This window comes from Macrobrachium rosenbergii, chromosome 44 (genome assembly GCF_040412425.1).
Source record: "Macrobrachium rosenbergii isolate ZJJX-2024 chromosome 44, ASM4041242v1, whole genome shotgun sequence".
Classification (NCBI taxonomy): domain Eukaryota; kingdom Metazoa; phylum Arthropoda; class Malacostraca; order Decapoda; family Palaemonidae; genus Macrobrachium; species Macrobrachium rosenbergii.
In genome coordinates this window covers 41,239,532-41,249,144 of record NC_089784.1, presented here as the reverse complement: position 1 = coordinate 41,249,144, position 9,613 = coordinate 41,239,532, and positions in this window count along the sequence as shown.

Below are 9,613 nucleotides of genomic sequence, written 5' to 3'. Positions count from 1 at the left end.
CTGTTTCGTCACCAGTTCTCAAGAGAGGTATAAGTTGACATCGACTCTGCTGTATATGCCTGTCGAATTCAGGTTTTGTACTTAGAATCGATATCAACCCATCTTCACCATGATAGCTGATTGGTAAATTTGTAACGCGTGGCTAATTATGAATTTGTCGAATTTGTCTTATACACCGAGGGTTTTTCTTATATTCACAAACATTAGGTCACAAATATCATAAAATATCCAGTTCGCTACATTAGGTGGAGCTCTTAAAAATATGATCATATATATATATATATATATATATATATATATATATATATATATATATATATATATATATATATATATATATATATATATATATATGCTCACAAATATTAAGCCACAAATATCATTTATTGCCTAATTCACTATACCTCACGAATAGCTTACAACCAGAAGAATTATAGTGATTCGTTACCAGTGGTATTCGAAACGTTGCTTTATTTAGAAACAATGTTGTACTTTTGACCATGGGTGATATACAGTGACTTTTGACCATTGACCCATCAAGAAAGGTGTAAGTTGATATCAACTCTGTTGTATAGGCACAATTCTGTTTTATTTTGATGGACATTAATAAGAGCATTCTCTGCGATTCTTCGATATGAAAGCAGAAGGGTAGTCAGGTTCGATGTTCCTATAGACCTGTTCTTAATGCCTCTACGTACGGGGGTTTTATTTTGCTGGTATATCCCTTATTTTGTTAGCCTATGCCCACTGGTTTGAAGGGATATCTTACTGGCTTGGTTGATGGCTTTTCCGCCGACATAGTGAGGCGGCTAGTTGAGTTGTTTACAGATGGAATCGACTCCTTTGTCTATGTAACCGTGGCTTCCGAGAAAAAAATTACACTGATACCTCAGTCTTCATTGCAATTGCAATGTCATGTTAGTTAGGAAATGAATGCAGGAAATAGAGAACGTTGGTCTTCTATAGACGTTGAAACTGTACTTGAATGATTCCCTATTGATATATCTATGAAGGCTAGTTCCTGTCCTTTTCTCATTCAGTTTTGAACGTAATGCTAGAAGTGAATTCATTTTCCTGCAAATAGACATCAAAATCATCTCAACTATTATTCCAGAACGTGAAAATGTCATCAACGTGTCGCACCAAAACCACTTTGGGATTGAGTCATTAAAGTACATGCAGACATTGGCTTAAAGAGGAATAGCAGGCTGCCTATCCCACATTCAAATCTTTGTAAACCTTTCAGTTAAAAGAGGGCATGTTATTGGTTTAACGTTTTTTTTTTTTTTACTGCCCAGAGGAAATAGGTCTTCGTAAGGAGTTGATTTTTTCCCTTATGAAATCCAGGATGTCGTTTACAGGAACCTTTGTGAATAATGATTCCGCGTCCTGGCTTATGAGAGTTATGTCGTTCACTGTAATATTTAATTCATAAAATTTCTGAATAGAGTCCTCTGCGTGTTTCATAAACTACCTTAAAAATGTGTCAGCAAACCTGCTAAGTTTCTGATAGTGTAAAATTGAACGAGACTTATTTCACAAAACTGGGAGTCAGAGAATGCCTTTCTTGTGGGTTATGACGAGTCCGTAGAAATATGGCAAAGAGTTGTTGCCGAATCCAGGTGAAGAAAGTCACAGAAAAAAAGTCATGCTTAGGGCGCCGTTGCTGACAGAGTAGGACTTCCCCTAACTATTGAACAAGATAATCACGACGATATAAACTATATTGACCGGAGATCGTTGAGGATATGGAATCAATAGTCACAAAATTTATACTTGTTAGGCAACTATCCATAGCAAATTAACCTTTGAATTATCTTACAAGTTAAGTATACCTTAGTTTAAGCAGACCACAGAGCTGATTAACAGCTCTCCTAGGGCTGGCCCGAAGGATTAGATTTATTTTAACTACTGAATGTTCATTTCAAGATTGACTTTTCACTTCTGCTTAATTAATCTTGGCTATTTTAATATTTCATGGTATATATGAAGAAGTATGTTTTGAAACATGCGAAAGCTCATGTTATTACATTTGCATATGCATATACAGCTATGGCTTACGTAATCACCATAAATTCTTTAATATTTTATTATTGCATACTACTATAGCCTTCTGAATGAACATACTCGACAAAATCCGAGGAAGAGATACCAATGAGATTTATGCCCTGGGGAAGTGAAAGCCAACAGCTGGTGGATCTATGCCTAAGGAGATGAATACCAATGTGGATTATGACCACACCCAGATTGGTTTTCCTTATCCAGAATTTTGAAAAAAAGACTAAATGTAGAAGTGACAAAATATGAAAAAGTCTGACAAACACAACAAGAAACCAGCATTACAAGAACTGATAGACAACATCAGAACAAAATGCAAAAGCAACACATGTCGGGATCTAATAATAACATAGGCTGTGTATATAACAACCAAGCCGACGCTGAACGTCCAGACGGAAGGAGTTAGGGCAAGGCCTCCCCACCAACTGCTTGAGGGGAAGAACACAAGGTCAAGGTCACTCCCATAACAATCCCCAACCAAATACCTCTGAAGAAATCAATAAATTTATTAGACCCATAAGAACAAGAAACAGAATGTAAAACTACTGTAATAATGTAGTTTCACAATGGAATTGCATTTGTTAAGTAACTAGGCATTGTAAATTTAATAATAACCCCAAATCCCTCCCCAGTCACATTCCCATCATATGCACACACACAAATATACTGTATAAAACATATTTTCCTATCTTTGTAATCTGCAATGTTTGTATACTGAAAGGTCCTGTAAATTCACTTCTACGAAATTTTTTTTTTATGTCCTTATTCACAATTACAAAATTTTTAATATTTTACCCTTCATTTGGTTATGCTGAACTAAACTGCACAGAAATTGCATGACTTCCTGTTCGCCACCTTTTGTTTACTGCCGTATCTGTGATAAACAGCAATTTGTCTTTTCTAACTGGGCTGTGGTAGTAACATAAGTTGTTACTGAAGCAGTGATAGTTACCCTACATGCAAACTACCGTTGTAACAGTTCGGACATAAACAATGAACCAATAATAGCTTCGGCTTGGGAAACAACAAATTCCTGTAATTCAAAACTCACTCGCATTATAAATTACAAAAGGTGGTGATACGAATTTGCGGGTTTTTATTTCAGTTCAGTACAAGATGAGGAAGTGATGATAACTGCTCAAGTAAGAAAAAAAAACAAAGCCTTTGCTTTTTTCCAGAGCCTGTACATGAATTTTTATTTTAAGTGAAACGAATTATAGTTGTGATGGTTCATAGTAATTTTCATTTTTATTTTATCCAGTTTCATTACACGTTCTCGTTTTTTTCATTACACAATATATATATATATATATATATATATATATATATATATATATATATATATATATATATATATATATATATATATATATATATATATATATATATATATATTGTAATGAACTGCAGTTGGTTCAGCAGGTTCTTAAATACAAAAAGGAACGGGACTGGAATGACTGGCAGAAATTGAGGCAGACAAAAGAGGAAGGAGCTGATCAAAACGAAAAAGTTACCTTAAACTAATTTATTATTTACAGTAATTTACATTATATACAAATGAGTCAGGTTCAGTGAGGTAATACTTAAATGAACAATTCTATAAACATTAGTTATGAGCAAATTAAACATAAGAGTCAGGCAATTAATACTTAAATGAGTCAGTAAAATATAACAGTAAATATAACATAGCAGTGAAAATGAAAAATCGAGTCAGTATAATATACAACCCAAGTAATTAAAACCTCAAATAAATCAATCAACACTTAAGCAGCCTAATAAATAAACACAGGCAGCATAATAAACAATACAGCAAAAGCAACAATAAATAATACAAGCAGCATAATACTAATACATAAATGGCATAATAAATACATAAGCAGCATATTTCACTAATTACATTATAGCCATTAAAACAAAACAAATGACTCCAATAATAATATCCAACAACTCATCCCAAAAAAATGTAATTACCACAAACAATTATACATAATTAAGAGAGCTTTGTCTCAAAAATACACAATGCCCCAAAATTGGGCTAAACAGAGAAACACAAAAACAGACAACCCCAGAAGAGTTGTTGAGACAGTCACAACTGTCTACAAGGACAAAGTCAAACAGATGAAGTCGTCGTGCCACCAAGAGTTGTCGAGACAGCCATATGCTGCCAAACGGGAACCAATCCCTACAATAGATGACCATGGTCGAGTCATCAAAATACCCTCAGCTGCCATCAGTGATGAAGTCACACCAACAGACAAGTAGATCTTTCACCTCCTGTTGAAGCCAACAGGTAAGCAATACCTGCCGCCCATCCAAACGGACTTCCTGCTGCTCTGCTGCCAAGATACTGACTCATTGCTGCTACGAACCTGACTGCCTGCTGTCAGAGACAACGAGACAGACGTCAACTTGTCCACAAAGAAAAAACTTACAGGTAAGGAGGCAACAACCACCAAGGGAACAATCGGCAAATGATTGTCCCATCAAAACAAGCATTAAACCTCACAATATATACACACACACATCATCCACATGGGATAAGTGAAATTAAAAAAAAATGTATTGTTGAGTCCCAATTCAACAGTTGGGTTTGTTTAAAAAAGAAACTCATTGATACATTTTTAAATTTCACCTATCCACATGGGACAATGATGAACCTAGCCATCAGCGCTGCCAATGTTGGCTAAAAACTAAACACCCGTAATGGGCCTGATGGTTGCTTCTGTTGATTGCCTTGTCATTCATAAAATATCAATTTATTTAGACTGAAATAGTTGCTGTCACTATAAGTAAAGAATGTTCTATCTACTTAGGTAAAATTCATTACATTTGATTAACCAGAAAATATATTTTTTGACCTTTGAAGAAAGAGGAAGAGAATAAGGAATGCTAAAAATTATTTTTGGTGCTATTTCATCACCTCTAAAATGGTGGTAGGTGTTATCTTATTTCTGAGAAATTTTAATATATGCTAGAATAAACTTTCAGTTTTCCAATGGTACCACTTTAGAGATGATAAAAATTACACGGGTAAAATTAGAAAGCATTTTGTTTAAAATTCCAATGCGTCTAACTCCTCAACTGTTCACCCAGTAGTAAATGACCAAGACCTGAGCGTAAACAATTTGGTCGACCCGTCTGGACTGGAGAGGGTTAAGGGTTAAGTATTTGCAGGACTTGCCTGATGTCTCTCATGTGTTGTTTGATGTTGGGGTTGAATAGCAGTATGTCATCAACGCAGGCGATGCTGAAGGGTAGGTTGCCAAGGATTTTGTCCATCAGACGTTGGAAGGTCGCACCTGAGTTCCAAAGGCCAAAGCAGCTGTAGTTGAAGGCGTATGTGCTGGAAGGGGTTGATAATGACTGTTTTTTGTATGTCCTCCTTCAGGCCGATCTTTGTAAATATTTTGGCACCCTCCATCTGGTTGGTTATGTCAGAGATGTTCGGCAATGAGTACCTGCCAGGTATTGTCTTGGTGTTGAGTCTTGAGTAGTCACCGCAGGGTCACCAAGTGTCATCAGGTTGTGATACCATGTGTAGGGGAGATGCCGAGGGGCTGGAGGCTTTTTGGCATATTCCTGCCAGTTCCACGTCCCAGAAAGCTTGTTTGTCATGGGCGAGTTTTTCTGGGGCCAAACGTCTAAAATGGGTGTGCCCTGGGGGACCTTTGGAGATCATGAGATTCTGGACTTGGTGCTTTGTGGGTTTGGTCAGGTCGTGCTGCAGGTTGTCCTTAAATGCCTCCGAGAACTCCTGTAGGAGGTGACCTATCTCTGGTGCTGGAATCAGTGTGCCATATGATCAGCTGCTGTTTTGCTATGTCCACCAGCATGTAGTGGGTTTGTAAGAAGTCTGCTTCTACTAAAAGTGCGATTGTTACATCTGCTGTGATGAACATCCAGTTGTACTGCTTCCCACTAAATAACAAATTTGTGGTCCTTTTCCCCTTATGTTTTCAATGGGGCTCCGCTGGCAGTGGACACCTGTAGGGTGCTGGGGGTTGGGTTGAGGTGTTTGTGCTGGTTGGTTGGCATGAATGATTTGCATGTTCCAGTGTCAACCATTAACTCCGTATTTGATCTTTCTTCTATGATGAAAAAACATGTTGAATCTTTTTGCCTATACCTGGAATAAAGATGGCAGAAAGCAGGCTCAGTTTCTCTTACTGGCCAATCAGTCAGTCCACCACTGATGTTTATTTTGTTGGGTTGCTGCTGCGACCCCTTTGCATGTTTTTTGACATGCGGCAATCATTTTCACATTTTTAGGCTTCACTCCCGAACCTCCAGTGGTAGAAACAAATGCCCTTGGGACATTCTCCTGTTTTGGGCTTGTACTTGGGTTTGTTTTCCCACCTGCAGCTCCACTTTGTATGGGGGCAGCAGGGTCCTCTGGATCACTGGCCATCTCTGTGTCAGTCTGCTACTATGGCTGTGGGGTGGCATGGAGCTGTGAAAAATTCTGTTGCTGTGTCGAGAGGGTTGCCGACTACTTCTCTGGGATGTCGTCAGGAAACTGGATGTCACACAAGTCGGTAAACTTCTCTAGCATGCAGATGAGAGAATTGGAGAAATCCTGGGTGTGTGCGATGTACCTGTTGCCCCTCAGTTCTGGACAGATGTTGTACCCGTGGTGTTGGGGAGGAGGAGGGAAAACAGGGTTGTAAGGCTTTGGTGAGCCAGCTTCAGTGGTTCTGGATGTGGGATTGGGAGAGGTTAGTATGTAGATGGTGGGTTTAGGAGATGGAGTGGGAGGATCTCGGGCCAGTGGACAGTGTCCTGGGTGTGTGAGGTTGGTCTGGGTGATGGGTTGTCTGTTCTCTGGATGGTTGGGCTGACTGTGTGACATTAGGGGTCATTCGAGGCCCACCTAGCTGCTGCTGCATAAGACAGTGCCTTCTGTTGGTGGGTGATCGCTGAGGCTGTCCAGCAGGGTATGGTGGGCTGCTCTTGGCTGGGGAGACGTCTGGGTGTGATGCCCTTGAGCTTGTCTATCTTTTGCAGCCTTACAGGGAACTTTCTGTTCCAGGCGTTTCGGCTGTTCTTGCATTCTGGACACCTCGACTTGGTGCCTTTTCTGGCCTTGAACTTTTGGTGCAGGTCCGAGCAGGATGCCTTCCACTACACACACTGCACGTTGCCTGGGCAGTGCATGCACTGCTGTGGTGTCCATACCTCTGACAACTGTAGCATTTCAGAGGCTCTGGCATGAAGTCAGTGATGGGGAAAGTACCTCATAGTTGCAGGTTGATCTTCCCTGGTTGTTTTTCTTTCCACGGTATTAGTACCTTCTTGGTTAGCTGTGGGTTTGAACCTTTTGTGAGACATCTTTCTGCCTTCGCAACCTGTGGATGGTCCGAAATAGCCTTAGTGTCAAATTCAATTTGATGTGTTTTTCATCAGGGTTTAAAACTTTAAAATATCAAGGATTATTTCTCATCCATACATCAGTTTGTTCATCTTTTGCAGTGCTAACAGATCTCGTACAGTAGGCCTTGCCTTGAAGGTCCTACCTTAGCTTTCCAGATCCTTATTAAAGGTATAACAGCTACCACCTGTAGGGGCCTAATCAAATAATTAGTCTCAGAGTGGGCACGGTGTGCTGATAGTCCTCGTTTATTCCTTCTCGGTGTTTTCTTGTTCTTCAGAAGTGGCAGAGTCAAGACAAGGTCGGGCAGTTTCAGGTGCATCTGAAAAAGAAGAGAAGACGTCATCCTCTTTCTATTGTCAGCCTCCATTGTGGCTGGAGATGTGGGATCCAAGCGTGGAATGGCTGCTGCACTGGATGTGGGCTGGATCAGAGAGTCCATGACTGCATGGACTTCTCCACCTGTCTGTGGGGAGAGAAGAATGTCCTGGAAAGAGAGGTGATGAAGGAAGGAAGATGGATGCTTATATTTTTTGGGAGAGGGATTTGCTCAGTGCTATAAGGGAGGTGATGCATTGCTTTGCTGAAACAATGATTCTCACCATCATTGATGATCAGCTGCCACCGATTTGGTTGGCACTATCACTCACTGCTGCTCACATTCGCCAAAAATATGTCCTCTCTGGGAGAGAGAGAGAGAGAGAGAGAGAGAGAGAGAGAAATGTTGCTGCTATGAGAGCCGAGGAGTAACTGACGCCGAAAGATGGGAGTTGCTCTTTATATGCGAGGTGGTCAGCAGGGGGTTGAATTTAGGCTGACCACTGATTGGCTGAGGAGGAAAATTCTCCCTGCTGATTGGTTGGTGAGATTTCCTCTTAAGCCGAAAACTTACGGTTGATGGTCTCGCCCCACCGCTTAGCAAGGCTGCAGCAGTGAGACCATCAACCATAAGTGTTTTGCTTACGATGATACCTCGCTGGCCAATTAACACCATGAATTTTCCTCCTCAGCCAATCAGCAGTCAGCCTACATTTGACCCCCTGTTGACCATCTTGTATATAAAGAGCAATTCCCATCTTTTGGTGTGACCATACACAGAGAAGCCTGAGTGCAATGTTGCCTAGATCAAGACTGATGGGAAAATAAAGAAGACAAACTAAAAATAAACTATGAAGCAAGAGTCATGTGAACCTCAAAAAAATGTATACATCAAGTTCCAATGCATCAACTTCAGTATTAGGAAAATCATTCCACCTTTTGCTCAAAGAGGAATAAAACTTATAGAAAACTGAGAGGTACAAAATCTCGCAAAAGACAGTTAAAGAATATTAGAATTAATTGCATATCTAGTACTACATGGTAAATGATATAGTGTGGTAAGGACTGCATTCAAAGAATGATCAGGATTATGACACATTTTATGCAGCAGGTGCAGTGAGCTAACCCAGCAATTCCCAATCAGGACTTCAGCAAGAAATCGTGAAACATATACTGTATATATGTATATATATATATATATATATATATATATATATATATATATATATATATATATATATATATATATAAAGGTGTACTATAGGTAAAGGTTCCTTGGTATATGAAAAGTTGTGTCATGGGTTCCTTGATGACATAAAGGTTGGGAATCACTGAACTAGCTGAACGATATGCCAGAGATTAACAGCAACATCAGGGATAAGACATTTCATAGAATTTAAGTTTTTGTCCAACAGTTATAGATGTGAGGCCGCTGCTGAAGACCAAACAGGGAACCATATTCCAAACATGCAAGACCAGAAGAATTAAGAAATTTTCTTGGTATAGACAGGTCAGACAGCACTCCAAAACTCTTAAAGGACTTTCTCAGTATACCAATGTTTTGACAATTAAAGAAGAGATAGACTGGATGTGATTTTCAAAAGTAAATTTGCAATCAAGATAGCACTTACAGAAACACTGTCAATGTTCCAGTGTCCTAGACCTGGTAAAAATGATAATCCTCCATAATTTGCACTTTGTACTGATTTCAGCTAATTTCCCGTCAAGAGATTCGGTAACCACATATTTATACGCAGACAATAGGATCGATGCACAAACAGTAGCATCATCTGTATCAGCACTAGGCTTCTTTTTAAGGTCAAAACCACAAATTCCTCGTTTATAACATAAGAATACTACCCTAGGAAA